The 17383-nt window shown below is 36.2% G+C and overlaps 1 non-coding gene across 1 annotated transcript; it reads right to left on the reverse strand.

Moving 5' to 3' along the window:
- Nucleotides 1-16752: 16752 nt before the first annotated feature.
- Nucleotides 16753-16858, reverse strand: LOC122039317. The gene has a single exon (XR_006128166.1). It is a non-coding gene; the product is annotated as a small nucleolar RNA R71 (small nucleolar RNA).
- Between the last annotated feature and the right edge of the window lie 525 nt (nucleotides 16859-17383).

Consider the following 17383-nt stretch of genomic DNA (forward strand, 5'->3'; position numbering starts at 1 on the left):
TCATGTTTAGTGGATAGAAATAGTTGAGTTGTACCTTATGGTTTATGTCTTTTTAGATTGTATTTTCATTCCGCATTGTTAGTTTGGTTATTTTCCACTATTGGAGTTTTATTCATTTGTTATTGCTAGAATAGTTTTTTTTTTTTAGTTGTTGTGTCTTATAAACTGCGTGGTTGATTGATAAATGTTCCAGCCGCCTGTGGCTGTGTATATTATGTTATGTATTAATGATTATGGTCACCAGTACAGGGGAGACTCTGCCAAAATTTTTTGGTAGGGATTCCTCATGGTTTTTTAATTATACCGGTTAAGTAGAGTTAGTAGTTAAGTAACGGTCACTCTTTGAGAGTAGTAGAGTATTAAGAAGGGTGGTCGTTACACAATAAGTCTTTATGACAAATAAAATTACCTCAAACACCATGAATTTTGTATGCCACGATAGTGTGGACGTATATAAAACCAAACATTTGTAAGAGGAGATTTTCCCATTAATTTTATTTTCTTGTCATCCTGACAAATAAAATTACCTCATACACCGTGAATTTTGTATGCCACGATAGTGTGGTCGTTTACAAAAACTCGACATTTGTAAGAGGGGGTTTTAATTTTATTATCTTGTCAACTTATCTTTTTGACAAATTAATAGTTGGTTTTCCTTTGGTCACACAAATAATAGCAGTGACTCCGATGGGGAGGATACTATTTGACGTGCCTAAGTGTATACCATTACTTGACACTAAGTCCATTAGTAAGATTGTGCCCCTTCCGATGGGGAAGATCACACGCTCTTAATTAATTTCCTATAGTCATCCTAAATGGAAGTTTGATCTAGTGATCCACAAACAAACTCATCCGATATGGAGGAAGGCACTCAGAGCCAACGCGCAAGTTTGTTTGCATCACTTACAAACCAGTATTGGAGACCGTGGAATTTATTAAAATAAATCCCTCTCCCACTTAGTTATTTAAATTGAGGAATTTTAAATTATCCTACCATACATCACATTCATACACACACATCACAGTAAATAAAAGAAATAAATATGGAAATTATTTTCCAACTATTATGGCCTTTTCCTATTACTGTCCTCCATGTGCTCCAACCCTAGCTGCTGCCATCTTTAGCCACCGCCATCGGGTCAAGTTGTCGCATCCATTTTGCTTCTTATTCCGCTGCGCCTCTGGTGCTCCAAAAGTACCACGCCTCGCAAGAATCCGATCCGCGACAAAAATAGAATTTTATATATATCGATCCTATATTCCATGAGGGAATGTACCTCTAATCTAGATCGAAAATAAAATTTTAAAATCCTAGGGCTAATACAACTCCTGCTGTATTAGTTACATACAATCATGCACACACAAAATAATGCCCTTGACATGTCCAAGGGTCCAATCACACACAGCATCTATAAGCCATAATAGTTGGAGCCTGCAACCACAAAGTTATCACATCCTACTATTATCCTGCCTAAATTATGTATGGCATGTGCATAACATAATTTGAAAACCAAACACACAGAGGCAAACCCTAGCTCTGATACCAATTGTTGGTTAGTCCTAGGAAAATGTACCGGTTCCATTGTACAAAAATTTTTTGTACAAGTGTCGAACCTTTCCTTAAAAAACCTATTGTGTTCTTTAGAAGTTAAATTAGGAATCGCAGATGGAACTTAACATCATTGATTCCAAATTTAACTTATCTGTTCTTGATGGTTTAGATTTGGATCGCAAGCAGAACTTAACACCATTGATCCAAATCCACCTATGTTATTAATTCCATTCAATATTAATTTCTAAAATTAGCTTTCAGGACTGCATGGCGAGGCACATGGCCTTCTTGGATATGGGAGCAACCACCACCACCTAGACAAAGCCTTTTAAGGAAAGCTAATATTTAATTTCCTTAAATAACTCTAGGTTTAACCAAAAAGAACAATCGAATCACAAATTCAAAAAATAAAAGAAAAGAAACACAACTTCGAAACAAATCTGAAAACTCTAGAATCATATGTCTCTTGTGTTTGGTATTTCCAAAAATAACTATACAAAGAAAACAAGTATGATGCGGAAAACAATTACTAGTTATACCTTTCTTTGTATGCAAATAACATCTTGATCTTCTAACGTATTCCTCTTCTTATCCCAGACGTTGTGTAGGCAACGATCTACTGAGATGAGAATCAACCTAAGACACCTTCTTCTCCACGCAATATTCGGCCACCACAATAGCTCCATGAAAGGATGAGGTTCGGCCACTACCAAACTCCAAGGGATGCTAGGAAACAAAGTCTCCTCCTTCTTCTTCTTCTTCAAGTAAAATTCGGCCAGCAACCAAGCTCCTAGAGAAGTTATCGCCGGCCACAAGAAGAAGAGAAGAGGGAGAAGCTAGAGCCGACCACCAAGGAGGAAAAGAGAGGAAGAATAGAATAGAGTCGTTAGCCATGAAGGCACCTCTACCTCCTCTTTTATAATCCTTGGTCTTGGCAAATAAGGAAATTTAAATAAAAAACTTCCTTAATTCTTTTGCCATGAAAAGGAAAATTTAGTTAATTAAAAATAATTTTCTCTTCTCACATTACATGGTTGGCCACATTAAAGCTATAAACAAGGAGAGTTTTAATTAATTAAAACTTCCTAATTTGTCTCCGAAAATTTATAAAAAATTTCTCCAATAATTTTTTCCCTTCATGGTGGATTATAAAAAAAATTATAAATTAAAACTTTCTTTTAAACATGTGGATAAAAAGAAAGTTATCTCTAAAAATTAAAATCTCTTTTAATCTACAAATAAGGAAATGTATCAAATCTTTTCTTAATCTTTTGTAGAAGCTTTATAAAAGAAATATTTAATGTTTAAATGCTTTTTTAAATCATGAACATGGTTAAAAAGGAAAGTTTTCTCAAACATAAAATCTACCTTTCAATCTACAAATAAGGAAAGATTTCAAATTTTTTCTTAATCTTTTGTAGAAAGCTATGAAAGGAAAGATTTAAATTTCAAACTCTCTTTTAAAACCATGATATCCACATAAGAAATATTTTTAATAAAAATCTCTTTTAAATATGATGTGGCCGGCCACCTAAGCTTGGGCTCCAAGCAATTGGCCGCCCACCTTAAGGCTCAACCTTTAGGCTTGGCTGGCCCTAAGCTTGAGCTTCAAGCTTGGCTTGCCCCGAACACCAAACTTAATTTCATCAATAATAATTCATTCCACTAAAGAATTATTATTAAACTACCGCACCAATCCCAAATTACATTTTGGGCTCCTTTTTATTATGAGTTTGTTAGTCTCCCTATGTTTAAGATGTCAAATGACCTCGAATTAAATGAGTTACTGACAACTCACTTAATTAATATCTTAGTCCAAGAGTAGTACCACTCAACCTTATCGTCATGTCAGACTAAGTCCACCTGCAGGGTTTAACATGAAAATCCTTATGAGCTCCTCTTAGGGTCATTCTCAACCTAGATTACTAGGACATAGTTTCCTTCTATATTCAACAACAAACACTATAAGTAATATCATTTCCCAACTTATCGGGCTTATTGATTTATCGAACTAAATCTCACCCATTGATAAATTAAAGAATAAATATCAAATATATGTGGTTGTTATTATATTATGATTAAGAGCACACACTTCCATAATAACTAAGGTCTTTGTTCGTTTATAAAGTCAGTATAAAAAGAAATGACCTCTAATGGTCCTACTCAATAGACTCTAAGTGTACTAGTGTAATTATATAGTTAAGATAAACTAATCCCTAATTACACTACGACCTTCCAATGGTTTGTTCCTTTCCATCTTGGTCGTGAGCTACTGTTTATAATTTATAAGGTACTGATAATATGATCCTCTGTGTGTAACTCCACACATCATGTTATCTACAATATAAATTAATTGAACAACTACATTTATCATAAATGTAGACATTTGATCAATATGATTCTTATTTCAAGATAAATGTTTATACCAAAAGCTAGGTTTTTAGTATACATCCTAACAACCAGGACTTTCTCCTTTGCCAAGATCACACTTGGACTTTCCAATTTGCCTAACCTCCAGTTAGGACTTCCACCACTGCCTAAACTCCAGTTAGGACTTCCATACGCCTAACCTCCAGTTAGGACTTCCATACGCCTAACCTCCAGTTAGGACTTCCATACGCCAACCTCCAGTTAGGACTTCCATATGCCTAACCTCCAATTAGGACTTTCCCAATCAAGTCTCCTATCAACCTTGACCTACTTGACTTGTATTCTCATTATCCTGGTCAACCCTTTGACCATCTCCATAATCGGGCGATTGCTTCAGCAATCTCCTTATATTGTCAAATATCAAAACTCAAATCCTGACTCAAGCTAGACTCAACTGCAGCTTGGTCAAACTGGTCAACCTTGACTTAGGAAAATTGGCCTAAGAATCTCCCCCTTTTTGATGTTTAACAATACCTCTAAGTTAGACTAAATCTCATAGCCTTAACCTCTTCTTTATACCAAGGCTAAATCTCATAGCCTTAACCTCTTCTTTATACTAAGGCCAAATCCCATACCCTTAACCTCTTCTTTATACCAAGGCTAAATCCCATAGCCTTAACCTCTTCTTTATCATAAGGCTAAATCCCATTGTAACACCCCTAGAAAGCCTAGATAAGAAAGTAAGGATAATGAGAGTTTGAAGGTAGTGAAAAGAAGGTGTAAATATTCTAAGTTGAATATTAAGATGGGAAGGATTTAGATGATTAAAAACTTTATGAAAGAAAATAAAGTTGAGAATATAAAGTTCTATACATGATTTATAATGCAAGGAATTAATGTAAACAAAAGAGATATGAGATATTATATATGCATGTATGAAATATTCATGCATAATGCATATACATGAATTATTTTGTTCAAAAATATGTTAGGAGAAGGATTTGATCCTTGGTTCTCTTGTGGATGCATGCATGTGTTAACCAAGTGTGATAGGAGTGAATATTGTAAAAGGAGAGATGGGAATTATAATTAAAGGAAAGAAAGGAGAGAAATTAAGAGAAAGAAAAGAGAGAAACTCAAGAAGCATTTCTCTAGCATATTCTTTCTCATTAAGAGGAGAAGTAAATGAGGAGGATGAATCAAGTCAAGTTTTCCTCCCCTCACTTTAGTATAAATAGGCATGGAGGGGGCCTTCATCCTCAACTCACTCTCCTCCTCTCCTCCATTTGTGCCGAGCACTCTTCCTCCCTCTTTCCTCTTGTTGTCGAGAGCAACAACTCTCCCCCTTCTTTCCTTCTTTTTGTTGCCGAGCAACACAAGAGGAAGAAGCCTCCTCTTCTTCCTCCTCCTCTCCACCAAAAGACCTAGCCACTTCTTCCTCCATTGGTGCCGAGCAAAGCAAGCAAGGAAGAAAGGTCCACAAGCAAGTTCTCAACTCTAGGAAACTTAAGCAAAGAAGGTAAGCTTCCCCTCACCTGCGGTACAAGGCTTTCATGTGATTTTCGGATTCTTTTTCTATGCCTTGAAAGAAAGTTTTCCCCTATGTTTGTATACATATATGATGCATGATCAGAGGTGTATGTAACCCTAGAATTTCAATCAAAAATATTGTAAATAGGTTAGGAAAATTATTGTCTAACCAAACTAGTGCAAGTTTCCCTCTATGAAATGCTAAGGACCTTCCTATGATTTTCTTGCTTGGAAGTTGATTGGAACCAAAAGAACCCCACTCTCATTTTTCGTCCAAGAAAGAATTTAGGGTTAGGAGGACCTTGAATTTAAAATAACTATGCTTATATGACATGATATAAAGTTCTTAAGAGTTGTATACTTGTATGTTGAAAGAAACTCATGAACCTTACTCTTAATATTTCGGCCATGGTAAGGTGATAGTTTAGAGAAGCTTAAACAAAATTCTAATATGCTCAATGACCTCTGTGATATTATGTTATGAAAGACGATTAATGCTCTCATGTTTAATTGGAATGTAGAAAATTAGTTACATGATTTATGACATGTAAGATCACAAGGGTCCTAGCTTGTTTATGATCCAACCTTGTGTATGATGTTCTTAGTAAATCTTGCTATGAAATTTACTTAGGTTTCCCATGCTTTAGGCCACTTAAAGGAAGTTTATATTCTATGAATTTCGGCCAAGTAAGGTTTAAAGGACCTAGAGGCCTTGGAAATGAAACCTAAGGGGTTAAAAGTACTTCTTATGAAAACTTGATAATGTGTGAATGTGATACATGTTTGTATGACCTAAATGAATCATTATGTGTTCGGCCATGAAGGGATAGATGCCCTAGAAACCCTAGAACAAAAATTAAATATGTCTATGTCATGCTGTATGAAAATGATATGATAATAAGTTGGAATGCATGATTGCTTTAGTTACGAAATGATATGCATAATGAAGTTATATTATGAAATATGCCATGATGTGTTATAGCATAGAAAATGCTATACATAATGAAAAGAAATGAAGTTATGTTATGATATGTGATAGCATAGAAAATGCTATACATAATGAAAAGAAATGAAAAGAATAAATGCATGAAAGATTGTTAAGGACATGATATGATAGTTATGCATGATAAGTTATTGTTATGGTTTTACCAAGGCTCCGTAAACGCCCCGGGGTCGATGGAGTAAGACTCGGGCCTCGTCAATAATGGGCCTTTGAGTGCCCTAGGTCGATGGAGTAAGACTCGGGCCTAGTATGTATGTATGGTAGGGCTCAAGACTTGCTACCTTGGACCTCGCATTATGTATGTGGTACAAACCGGGATCCCAAATGATGATGATATTAATTTCAAGTACTATTAAGTATAAGTTTTCAAATTCACGATGCATTGCCTATATTCATATGTGCTTGAATTATATGATGATATGATATAATGTCATGTGATATTATGATATGAATATGATGCCCTTGTATGTCTCATGCTTGTGATTTATTTGTTTTATGATATGATATTCATGCTTCTATGAAATGATATGTGAATAAGAAATATGCATGATATGTTTGAATAGAATGATATGTTATGTTATGATTAGTTGAGACGATGATATGTTGATCCATTCTTGATATACGATGATTCTCGGTTTTAGTGAGTAGGAAAGGAACTTACTGAGCCATGAGTGCTCATAGCTTACTTTCCTTGTACCGCAGATAAAAGAGAAAGCTGGATGTACAACGGAGCAGTAGGAGGAGCAGATAGTGATGTGTGTGGTGGTGGCTCGGCAAGAACGATTCGGACAAATTAATATTTTTAGTTATAAGTTCAATATATGCACATTTGAACAAATCAGAATATGTGATATTATGCTTAATAAATTAAATTCTTTAAAGTTTTTATTCTTCCGCTGTTATAACTAAAGCATGTACGTAAGTAGTATAAGAACGTAGCGCCACCTTTGGTTGGGTAAGAAGGGTGGGCGTTTTACTGGTGGTATCAGAGCGAGGTTTTGCCAGCTCACTACACACACATCAAGCTCCTTCCTGTCGTTTCAAGTAAGTACAGTTGCTTAATTTATTTATATGCAAAAAATAGTATGATACTCTATGATACATGAATAATAGCCTAGGAAGGATACCTTAAGTTATACCCTAGAGAAGGGTGCATGATGACAAGTATGTGTTAAAAATAGTATGATACTCTAGGATGCATGAATGGTAGCCTAGGAAGGATACCTTAAGTTATACCCTAGAAAATGGTGCAAGATGATAAGTAGGTGATATTCTAGGATGCATGAATGGTAGCCTAGATACAAGAACCTTAGGCTATAACATAAGAAGGAATCTGAGCAGAAATTGTCATTCTAAATTCGGGGACGAACTTTCAATAAGTAGGGGAGTTTGTAACACCCCTATAAAGCCTAGATAAGAAAGTAAGGATAATGAGAGTTTGAAGGTAGTGAAAAGAAGGTGTAAATATTCTAAGTTGAATATTAAGATGGGAAGGATTTAGATGATTAAAAACTTTATGAAAGAAAATAAAGTTGAGAATATAAAGTTCTATACATGATTTATAATGCAAGGAATTAATGTAAACGAAAGAAATATGAGATATTATATATGCATGTATGAAATATTCATGCATAATGCATATACATGAATTATTTTGTACAAAAATATGTTAGGAGAAGGATTTGATCCTTGGTTCTCTTGTGGATGCATGCATGTGTTAACCAAGTGTGATAGGAGTGAATATTGTAAAAGGAGAGATGGGAATTATAATTAAAGGAAAGAAAGGAGAGAAATTAATAGAAAGAAAAGAGAGAAACTCAAGAAGCATTTCTCTAGCATATTCTTTCTCATTAAGAGGAGAAGTAAATGAGGAGGATGAATCAAGTCAAGTTTTCCTCCCCTCACTTTAGTATAAATAGGCATGGAGGGGGGGGGGGGGGGGGCTTCATCCTCAACTCACTCTCCTCCTCTCCTCCATTTGTGCCGAGCACTCTTCCTCCCTCTTTCCTCTTGTTGTCGAGAGCAACAACTCTCCCCCTTCTTTCCTTCTTTTTGTTGCCGAGCAACACAAGAGGAAGAATCCTCCTCTTCTTCCTCCTCCTCTCCACCAAAAGACCTAGCCACTTCTTCCTCCATTGGTGTCGAGCAAAGCAAGCAAGGAAGAAAGGTCCACAAGCAAGTTCTCAACTCTAGGAAACTTAAGCAAAGAAGGTAAGCTTCCCCTCACCTGCGGTACAAGGCTTTCATGTGATTTTCGGATTCTTTTTCTATGCCTTGAAAGAAAGTTTTCCCCTATGTTTGCATACATATATGATGCATGATCAGAGGTGTATGTAACCCTAGAATTTCAATCAAAAATATTGTAAATAGGTTAGGAAAATTATTGTCTAACCAAACTAGTGCAAGTTTCCCTCTATGAAATGCTAAGGACCTTCCTATGGTTTTCTTGCTTGGAAGTTGATTGGAACCAAAAGAACCCCACTCTCATGTTTCAGCCAAGAAAGAATTTAGGGTTAGGAGGACCTTGAATTTAAAATAACTATGCTTATATGACATGATATAAAGTTCTTAAGAGTTGTATACTTGTATGTTGAAAGAAACTCATGAACCTTACTCTTAATATTTCGGCCATGGTAAGGTGATAGTTTAGAGAAGCTTAAACAAAATTCTAATATGCTCAATGACCTCTGTGATATTATGTTATGAAAGACGATTAATGCTCTCATGTTTAATTGGAATGTAGAAAATTAGTTACATGATTTATGACATGTAAGATCACAAGGGTCCTAGCTTGTTTATGATCCAACCTTGTGTATGATGTTCTTAGTAAATCTTGCTATGAAATTTACTTAGGTTTCCCATGCTTTAGGCCACTTAAAGGAAGTTTATATTCTATGAATTTCGGCCAAGTAAGGTTTAAAGGACCTAGAGGCCTTGGAAATGAAACCTAAGGGGTTAAAAGTACTTCTTATGAAAACTTGATAATGTGTGAATGTGATACATGTTTGTATGACCTAAATGAATCATTATGTTTTCGACCATGAAGGGATAGATGCCCTAGAAACCCTAGAACAAAAATTAAATATGTCTATGCCATGCTGTATGAAAATGATATGATAATAAGTTGGAATGCATGATTGCTTTAGTTACGAAATGATATGCATAATGAAGTTATATTATGAAATATGCCATGATGTGTTATAGCATAGAAAATGCTATACATAATGAAAAGAAATGAAGTTATGTTATGATATGTGATAGCATAGAAAATGCTATACATAATGAAAAGAAATGAAAAAGAATAAATGCATGAAAGATTGTTAAGGACATGATATGATAGTTATGCATGATAAGTTATTTTTATGGTTTGTACCAAGGGTGGGCTCCGTAAACGCCCCGGGGTCGATGGAGTAAGACTCGGGCCTCGTCAGTAATGGGCCTTTGAGTGCCCTAGGTCGATGGAGTAAGACTCGGGCCTAGTATGTATGTATGGTAGGGCTCAAGACTTGCTACCTTGGACCTACGCATTATGTATGTGGTACAAACCGGGATCCCAAATGATGATGATATTAATTTTAAGTACTATTAAGTATAAGTTTTCAAATTCACGATGCATTGCCTACATTCATATGTGCTTGAATTATATGATGATATGATATAATGTCATGTGATATTATGATATGAATATGATGCCCTTGTATGTCTCATGCTTGTGATTTATTTGTTTTATGATATGATATTCATGCTTCTATGAAATGATATGTGAATAAGAAATATGCATGATATGTTTGAATAGAATGATATGTTATGTTATGATTAGTTGAGACGATGATATGTTGATCCATTCTTGATATACGATGATTCTCGGTTTTAGTGAGTAGGAAAGGAACTTACTAAGCCATGAGTGCTCATAGCTTACTTTCCTTGTACCGCAGATAAAAGAGAAAGCTGGATGTACAACGGAGCAGCAGGAGGAGCAGATAGTGATGTGTGTGGTGGTGGCTCGGCAAGAACGATTCGGACAAATTAATATTTTTAGTTATAAGTTCAATATATGCACATTTGAACAAATCAGAATATGTGATATTATGCTTAATAAATTAATTCTTTAAAGTTTTTATTCTTCCGCTGTTATAACTAAAGCATGTACGTAAGTAGTATAAGAACGTAGCGCCACCTTTGGTTGGGTAAGAAGGGTGGGCGCTTTACTGGTGGTATCAGAGCGAGGTTTTGCCAGCTCACTACACACAAATCAAGCTCCTTCCTGTCGCTCCAAGTAAGTACAGTTGCTTAATTTATTTATATGCAAAAATTAGTATGATACTCTAGGATACATGAATAATAGCCTAGGAAGGATACCTTAAGCTATACCCTAGAGAAGGGTGCATGATGACAAGTATGTGTTAAAAATAGTATGATACTCTAGGATGCATGAATGGTAGCATAGGAAGGATACCTTAAGTTATACCCTAGAAAATGGTGCAAGATGATAAGTAGGTGATATTCTAGGATGCATGAATGGTAGCCTAGATACAAGAACCTTAGGCTATAACATAAGAAGGAATCTGAGCAGAAATTGTCATTCTAAGTTCGGGGACGAACTTTCAATAAGTAGGGGAGTTTGTAACACCCCTAAAAAGCCTAGATAAGAAAGTAAGGATAATGAGAGTTTGAAGGTAGTGAAAAAAAGGTGTAAATATTCTAAGTTGAATATTAAGATGGGAAGGATTTAGATGATTAAAAACTTTATGAAAGAAAATAAAGTTGAGAATATAAAGTTCTATACATGATTTATAATGCAAGGAATTAATGTAAACAAAAGAGATATGAGATATTATATATGCATGTATGAAATATTCATGCATAATGCATATACATGAATTATTTTGTACAAAAATATGTTAGGAGAAGGATTTGATCCTTGGTTCTCTTGTGGATGCATGCATGTGTTAACCAAGTGTGATAGCAGTGAATATTGTAAAAGGAGAGATGGGAATTATAATTAAAGGAAAGAAAGGAGAGAAATTAAGAGAAAGAAAAGAGAGAAACTCAAGAAGCATTTCTCTAGCATATTCTTTCTCATTAAGAGGAGAAGTAAATGAGGAGAATGAATCAAGTCAAGTTTTCCTCCCCTCACTTTAGTATAAATAGGCATGGAGGGGGGGGCTTCATCCTCAACTCACTCTCCTCCTCTCCTCCATTTGTGCCGAGCACTCTTCCTCCCTCTTTCCTCTTGTTGCCGAGAGCAACAACTCTCCCCCTTCTTTCTTTCTTTTTGTTGCCGAGCAACACAAGAGGAAGAATCCTCCTCTTCTTCCTCCTCCTCTCCACCAAAAGACCTAGCGACTTCTTCCTCCATTGGTGCCGAGAAAAGCAAGCAAGGAAGAAAGGTCCACAAGCAAGTTCTCAACTCTAGGAAACTTAAGCAAAGAAGGTAAGCTTCCCCTCACCTGCGGTACAAGGCTTTCATGTGATTTTCGGATTCTTTTTCTATGCCTTGAAAGAAAGTTTTCCCCTATGTTTGTATACATATATGATGCATGATCAGAGGTGTATGTAACCCTAGAATTTCAATCAAAAATATTGTAAATAGGTTAGGAAAATTATTGTCTAACCAAACTAGTGCAAGTTTCCCTCTATGAAATGCTAAGGACCTTCCTATGGTTTTCTTGCTTGGAAGTTGATTGGAACCAAAAGAACCCCACTCTCATGTTTCGGCCAAGAAAGAATTTAGGGTTAGGAGGACCTTGAATTTAAAATAACTATGCTTATATGACATGATATAAAGTTCTTAAGAGTTGTATACTTGTATGTTGAAAGAAACTCATGAACCTTACTCTTAATATTTCGGCCATGGTAAGGTGATAGTTTAGAGAAGCTTAAACAAAATTCTAATATGCTCAATGACCTCTGTCATATTATGTTATGAAAGACGATTAATGCTCTCATGTTTAATTGGAATGCAGAAAATTAGTTACATGATTTATGACATGTAAGATCACAAGGGTCCTAGCTTGTTTATGATCCAACCTTGTGTATGATGTTCTTAGTAAATCTTGCTATGAAATTTACTTAGGTTTCCCATGCTTTAGGCCACTTAAAGGAAGTTTATATTCTATGAATTTCGGCCAAGTAAGGTTTAAAGGACCTAGAGGCCTTGGAAATGAAACCTAAGGGGTTAAAAGTACTTCTTATGAAAACTTGATAATGTGTGAATGTGATACATGTTTGTATGACCTAAATGAATCATTATGTGTTCGGCCATGAAGGGATAGATGCCCTAGAAACCCTAGAACAAAAATTAAATATGTCTATGCCATGCTGTATGAAAATGATATGATAATAAGTTGGAATGCATGATTGCTTTAGTTACGAAATGATATGCATAATGAAGTTATATTATGAAATATGCCATTATGTGTTATAGCATAGAAAATGCTATACATAATGAAAAGAAATGAAGTTATGTTATGATATGTGATAGCATAGAAAATGCTATACATAATGAAAAGAAATGAAAAAGAATAAATGCATGAAAGATTGTTAAGGACATGATATGATAGTTATGTATGATAAGTTATTTTTATGGTTTGTACCAAGGGTGGACTCCGTAAACGCCCCAGGGTCGATGGAGTAAGACTCGGGCCTCGTCAGTAATGGGCCTTTGAGTGCCCTAGGTCGATGGAGTAAGACTCGGGCCTAGTATGTATGTATGGTAGGGCTCAAGACTTGCTACCTTGGACCTACGCATTATGTATGTGGTACAAACCGGGATCCCAAATGATGATGATATTAATTTCAAGTACTATTAAGTATAAGTTTTCAAATTCACGATGCATTGCCTACATTCATATGTGCTTGAATTATATGATGATATGATATAATGTCATGTGATATTATGATATGAATATGATGCCCTTGTATGTCTCATGCTTGTGATTTATTTGTTTTATGATATGATATTCATGCTTCTATGAAATGATATGTGAATAAAAAATATGCATGATATGTTTGAATAGAATGATATGTTATGTTATGATTAGTTGAGACGATGATATGTTGATCCATTCTTGATATACGATAATTCTCGGTTTTAGTGAGTAGGAAAGGAACTTACTGAGCCATGAGTGCTCATAGCTTACTTTCCTTGTACCGCAGATAAAAGAGAAAGCTGGATGTACAACGGAGCAGCAGGAGGAGCAGATAGTGATGTGTGTGGTGGTGGCTCGGCAAGAACGATTCGGACAAATTAATATTTTTAGTTATAAGTTCAATATATGCACATTTGAACAAATCAGAATATGTGATATTATGCTTAATAAATTAAATTCTTTAAAGTTTTTATTCTTCCGCTGTTATAACTAAAGCATGTACGTAAGTAGTATAAGAACGTAGCGCCACCTTTGGTTGGGTAAGAAGGGTGGGCGTTACACCCATAGCCTTAACCCCTTCATGACAAGGCATGAATGAAGGTTTCCTTCATTCTCTCCATTTCCTAGAGGATAAACTCCCCCTACTTGGGATGAAGGCCTAACTTAACCTTCCATTCTCCCCCTTTGTCACACATCAAAAACTTAAAACAAACACTTCTCCATAAGAGTTAACTCTACGTTGTTTACAACCTCATATGTTGTTAACAACCCCACAATGAAGATCTCATATTCTTCATTGTTGCCAAAACTCCCCCTTGAGCACTATTTCACTTCACATTGCTCATCCAAGAGCATGCATCAACTTCTCAATGAAACTCTCATTCATTGTATTCAATGCTCCCCCTTGAGCAGTAATTGATGTGTATAGATTGTATACACTTGTTAGCATATTTTGACGCACATTCACATACTTTGAGCATGTTTGATCTATGCATTTTCGTACTTCCAGCTTTCCTTTTTAACATATCTACTCTCTTTGTTCAGAGATCTACTTTTGTGCATTTTCTGTATGCAGGAGTCGGATGTGGTGAAGGATGAGTGTTTGAGGCCAAATCTGCAAGGAAAGCAATGGAGGAAGCCAAGATACCTGAACCCCACACGACCCTGGATGGGGGTTTGCCCAGGCCGTGTGGAGATGAGAGGTCGTGTAGCTACAGCAGATGAGGAAGATGGCTTGGTCGTGTGAACCTCACACGACCGTGCCAAGATTTGAAGCCCAATGAAGCCTAGGTCGTGTACACCACACGACCATGTCAGTTTTCCAAAGACCAGAGAAGCCTCGGCCGTGTATGCTACATGGTCGTGTGAGGTTTCCAGTGAGCAAGAGAGTGTTGGTCGTGTGCACCACACGGCCATGCCAGGTTTCTAGATGCGAAGGTAATACAGTCCGTGTAGATCTACACGGTCGTGCAAGGGGGCATTAGTAGAGGCAAGCCACGACCGTGTACCTCACACGGTCGTGTGAGGTTAGCATAGAAGAGAATGGTACAGGCCGTGTGAACCTCACACGGTCGTGCTTCGGGATCGTGTTGCGCCCAAACCCCTCTTCTATATAAGGCTTCCTTCAAGATTTGAAAGGGGATCTTCTCCCCTTTGGGAGAAAGGAAGATTTGGGTGATTCCTTCCATTCTTGGGTGGATTTCTGGGCGATCTAAGGGGAGATCTTCATTGATTCGACTCCAGGAGCGTGGATTGGATCCGAAGACCGTCTTCATCATAGATAAGTTTTCTTTCTTTCCTCTTCTTGGATTGGGATCAAGAATGCTTGTAATCTTTATGTTTTCGGATTTCTTTCTTCGATTGATGGAGTAGATCATCTTTGTTCTAGGATGGAGGGAGTATTTGTAAGATGAATTCATGTAAACTCTTGTGGATTTGCCAATTTCCCATTTCTATGATTTTGTCTTGTTTGGTATCTATTTGATCTTGTGTGGAATGTTGTGATTGTGCCTAACTACCATGCTTGATTGAGAGTTTGGATATCTTGTGGATCTTGTAGAGGTAATTCTTCATTCGATTTTCTGAGGGATCTTCATGACAGGAACATGCCCATGTAAGGACGTTTGAGGGATTATCTTGAAGGAGAAATTAGGTATTTCAAGAGGGTAGGATAGATTTATACATTAATCTTTATATCTTGATGGATTAATGAGTGATGGATTCTTATGTTGATTTTTTGAGGGACGCACGTGACAGGCAAGCCCATGTAAGGACAACATAGATTCATTTCTAATTGATCAATCTAGGTATGGATTTCAGTCCTAGGTCGGTTCTCTATTGCAAGAGATAACCGACAACCTTCTACAAATGATGGACAATTGAGAAAAAGGATTTAGTAGATCATTTACATTGAACAATCTTACAAAGAAACCAAAACTCCTAGAATATCCCTTATCATTTTCTTTATTCTTGTTGCCTATTCTTTCATTCTTTTGTTTACTTTTCATAGTTACACTTAGACTTTGTTAATCCATTGATTTGTTGTCTAGCTAATTCGCTTTGAGACATTCTTAGTGCTTATTCCAGTCCCTGTGGATATGATAATCTTTTATATTACTTGCGATATTTCTGTACACTTGCGGAGGTCAACAAGTTTTTGGCACCGTTGCCGAGGACTGCTAAAACATTAGGAATTATCAATTGAGTTAGACTAGACATAACTTTTCTTTTCATTTGCATAGTTGTAACTAATTGTTAGAATTCTGTTTTCATAAGTTCTTCCTTTCTTGTATAACTTTCTTGTCAATTCTTTTTGTTGTAATTCTAATTCTGCATTTTTTATTCTAACATTTTTGTCTAACTTTTCTCTCTTTTCTTTTGATTTAGTCTCTTTCTTTCATTTTCTTTTGTAAACATATCTTGGTATCTTGTTCTTGTGTATGCGAAGATCTAACTTTGTAGGAGAACTTCTTCCTCTAGACCCTGAGATAGACAGAACATTTCATAGAAGAAAAATTTTGCAAAGACAACAAGAAGAACAAGAACATTCTATTATGGTGAATAGACCACTAAAAGATTATGCAACACCTTATGCTAGGGGTTTTCGATCAAGTATTTCAAGGCCTTCAATTGAAGCAAATAATTTTGAGATCAAACTTGCAATTATATCCATGGTACAACAAAATCAATTTGGTGGAGGATCGCATGAAGACTCAAACAACATTTAGAAGTCTTCTATGAGATATGCGACACAATGAAAATGAATGGTGTTCCTTTAGAGGCAGTGCGCCTACTATTATTTGGGTTTTCATTGAGAGATAGAGCCAAGCAATGGTTAAACTCTTTGGCTCCAAATAGCATCATCGCATGGGAACAATATGAGCAACAATTCCTTGATAAATTCTATCCTCCAAGTAAAACGGCTCATATGAGGAATCTTATTGCAAGTTTCAAGCAAGCGAACTCTGAATCCTTATTTGAAGCTTGGGATAGATATAATAGTATGCTCAGACAATGCCCACACCATGGTTTAGAAAGGTGGTTTGTACTACATACGTTTTATAATGGCATCAACTATCATACAAAAGTGTCCCTTAATTCAGCTGCTGGAGGGGCACTTATGAACAAGAATTTGGATGAAGCCGAGGAGATAATTGAGAGCGTAGCACAAAACCACCATCAATGGGCTAATGAAAGAAGTGGTGGCTATTCTTGTATGAACCCAATAGCAAAAGCATCAAGAAAATTTGATGTCGATGCAGTGACTTTATTGGCTGCAAAACTGGATGCTCTTACAAAAAAGTTTAAGAATATGGGAGCTAGCTCAAGTATGGCCAATGCTATTGTTTCTTCTTATGAAGTATGTGGAAGTTATGAACATTCAAATGACTCATGTCCATTAGGAGCTATCACTGCACAAATCAATCAATTAGAGCAATGTGATGCAATCATGAGTTTCAATCAAAGGCAGAACAACCCGTACTAAAATACTTACAACCCAGGATAGAAAAGTCATCCAAATTTTTCCTATAGAAATAATCAAGACCAAGGACCATC

Source organism: Zingiber officinale, chromosome 1A (assembly GCF_018446385.1).
Source record: "Zingiber officinale cultivar Zhangliang chromosome 1A, Zo_v1.1, whole genome shotgun sequence".
In the NCBI taxonomy this organism is placed as follows: domain Eukaryota; kingdom Viridiplantae; phylum Streptophyta; class Magnoliopsida; order Zingiberales; family Zingiberaceae; genus Zingiber; species Zingiber officinale.